Raw genomic sequence first — 3,461 nt, forward strand, 5'->3', positions numbered from 1 at the left:
ATGATGTACAGAGACTGTTGCTTCGTTTTCTTTTGTTTATTTTAAGATTTTATAGGTCTGTAGAAAAGAGGGCATGCAGGAAAAGGGCAGAAATTGATAAACAGTCTCGATTAACTATAAACACAACCTTCCCAATATTAACTCCCATAAGGTAACTGAACAGTATGGTTTAAGCGTCCTGTGGAGTGCTGTTGGACAGAGGAAATGTAGGCATTCGTTCTTAAATTCCTTTATTTGCATAATTTATGTTGTTGTGGAGATGACTTAGGGGAGAATATGCTCTCAAGACGTTTTCCTCTAATATAAAAGAGAGCATATGTACACCGATAACGAAAACATGGGCTCTGATTGGAAGAGGTGACGTGATGTATGTGCTTTCTGGAACCAGCATTCCTGGGCTCAAATCTTAGACGCTGATACTTTCTGGGTGAACTTGGTCATCGATATATGCATCTTTGTCTCAGGTTTTTAAAATGTAAAATGGTAAACGTGCTAACTGCCTCGTAAGCTTATATATGATCTTAGAAGAGTGTCTGGCATGTGGTAAGCACAATATTAGTGCTTTCTCTTAATTTAACATTGACAATATTACTACTGAANATTTATTTATTTATTTATTTATTTAATTAGAGAGAGAGAGAGTTTGTGCATGCATGGGGTGGGGGGGGCAGAGGGAGGAGGAAGAAAATCTTAAGCACGCTCCAAGGCCAGCCCAGTGCCCGACGTGGGGCTTCATCTCATGAGCCAAAATCAAGAGTCAGACACTCAACCACCTGAGCCTCTCAGGTGCCCCTGAACTGTTTACTAAACACCCAGATGGAGAAAAAAATTAGGTAGTTGGGATTCCAGAGAGAGGTGCAGGGTAGGGATGTAATTTTGGTAGTCGTATGCATATAGTTGTTCTTTAAAGCAAATGGACTAGATAAAGTCACCTAGGGAATGCTTGTAGATGGATAGATAACAGGGTATTTCTAAGCATGGAACTGTGGAGTTCTCCAGCATTTTATAGGTCTGAGAGATGAATGGAAGGCATAAAAAATGATTGAGAAATGAAGCTTCTCTGTAATAGACTGAATTGTCACCCTCTACCCAAATTCATGGGTTGAAGCCCTAACTCCCGGAATTGGAATGTGACTGTTTTTGGAGATAAAGCATGGAAGAAGGTAATTCAGTTAAAACGAGGCTGTTAGGTTGGGCCCTAATCCAGTAAAGTGAGAAGCTGAGGATGCGGTGAGCGCATGGCGGTTTGCAAGCCCAGAGGGAGAGCTCGGGAAGAATGAATAGGCTGATACCTTGATCTTGGGATTTTAGCTTTGTAGCTTCCAGACGGTGAGAAAATAAATAGCTATTGTTTAAGCTACCTGCTGGTGTTTTACAGGGCGGTTCTAGCAAAAGAATACAGTCCTGTGTGGTCAGTAAAGACATCATATTTGTCATCTCATAGCCAAAAAGCAAAGAATCTCAGGAACCCAGGGATCATCTGAGTGAGGGGCTACTGATGGGTTTGGATAGCTTAGAAACCAGAAAGAAATGGTGCGTACAGCAACATGGAGATTATCAGGCAGGACTGTGAGTAGACCCCTTTGAGGAGGAAAGCAGAGGTGTGGATTTTGTGGCAATGAGAATAGACAGCCTTCATAAGTTTTGCACTGAATGGGAGTTGAGAAATGGGGTTGTGACTGGAAGCGGCTGTGGGATGGCTCGTACACACGTGTGCCCAGAGATGTCGTTGGGTGTGAAGACCAGGACGGCAGCCAAGCTGATTTCTGGCTTGAGCCACCAGTAGGCGGTCAAGACAGTGACTGAGGCAGGGAACATTAGGACAGGGATGCATTTGGAAGTTAGGTGATCACAGATCCTTCCTCCGGTCTTCCAAAAATTCACCGCTAGATCGGACCCTACGTTTGTGTCCTTTACGTGCGAGACAGAGAGGAGTAAGGCAAAGATAGCTTTTTCAAGTTAATAGATTTCCGTGACCAAATGCAGCCTGGACATAATGGACAAATTGTAACCAACTGGAAAACTCTCAAATGTCTGCTTTTAGGAGATCAAACACAAATCTGGCAAATGTCCGGGATTTCTTTTCCACGTACAGATGGGTGTGCCGTGAAGATGGAAGTCCTATGCACAGAGATTTTAAAACCCTCTGCATTACTCCTCCTACATAAATCCCAGTACAGTAAACTAGGCCTCTCTTAACTTGCATGCAGAGTGGTGTGCCTTTATGAAAAGAACCTGGACTGGAGTTAGGAAATAATGAAAAGTATTTACATCATTCAGCTTTATTCTGGAGTCACACGATAGACACTGATTCATGTTCGCGTTCTGCCTTGACCCTCTTTGGACTGGGGACCAGTCTCAATCTCCTGGTATCCAGACAGGCTACCGTCCCTAAAACCTAGTTGACAAATGGTGGAGGAAGTAGAAAATGTGCGTATTATTCTATCTAGTAATTCCACTAATGAAAGTATACGCCAATAGAGTAATCAAACATGTACAGATTTGTGTACAGTGTATTTTTCAATCTAATATCCATTATGTCCAACGGTTGTTTAAAATCCTATTTCTTAAATAAGAAATGATTAAATAAATCATAGGTAGCATGGACCTATTAAAATGGTATTTAAAAAAAAATTTTTATGTTTATTTTTGAGAGACAGAGACAGAGTGTGAGCAAGGGAGGGGCAGAGAAAGAGGAAGGCACAGAATCTTAAGCAGGCTCCAGGCTGTGAGCTGTCAGCACAGGGCGTAACGTGGGTCTCGAACCCACGAACTGTGAGATTATGACCTGAGCTGAGGTTGGATGCTCAACCAACTGAGCCACCCAGACGCCCCTAAAATGGTATTTTAAAAAACCTGATAGGCATTAACATAATGATATAGTCTGCTATCTTTATTATTTGTTTGATAATTCACTAATTTATATTTTATTCTCTTTTTGTTGAGGGTAAAAATTTACATTTGGTGAAATGCACAGTTCTTAAGGGTATGATTTGAAGAGTTACAAAAAATATATACACCCAGGCAATAATCACCTAAATCAAGATCTGTCCCTGGGCCCCTGGTTGGCTCAGTCAGTTAGGTGTCCAACTTTGGCTCAGGTCATGATCGAATGGTACGTGTTTGAGCCCCGCGTCGGCCCTGTGCTGACAGCTCAGAGCCTGGAGCCCGCTTCAGATTCTCTGTCTCCCTCTCTCTCTGCCCTTCCTCAGCTTGTGCTCGCTCGCTCTCTCTCTCTCTCTCTCTCTAAAACAATAAATGTTAAAAAAAAAAAAAAATCTATCCCTGTCACCACAGAGATTTTCCTCAGGTTCCCTTACAGNTCATCATCAGTTAGTTTTGTTTCTTCTGGAACTTTATTTGAATAGAATCATGCAGCATCTGTTTTGTTTCTGTTTGTTTCAATTTTCTTTGTACAACTTTTTTAAAAAGGCTTACCATTCTTGGTATACCTTGTTTAC

This window comes from Crocuta crocuta, unplaced genomic scaffold, assembly GCF_008692635.1.
Source record: "Crocuta crocuta isolate KB4526 unplaced genomic scaffold, BGI_CrCroc_1.0 scaffold581, whole genome shotgun sequence".
NCBI lineage: Eukaryota > Metazoa > Chordata > Mammalia > Carnivora > Hyaenidae > Crocuta > Crocuta crocuta.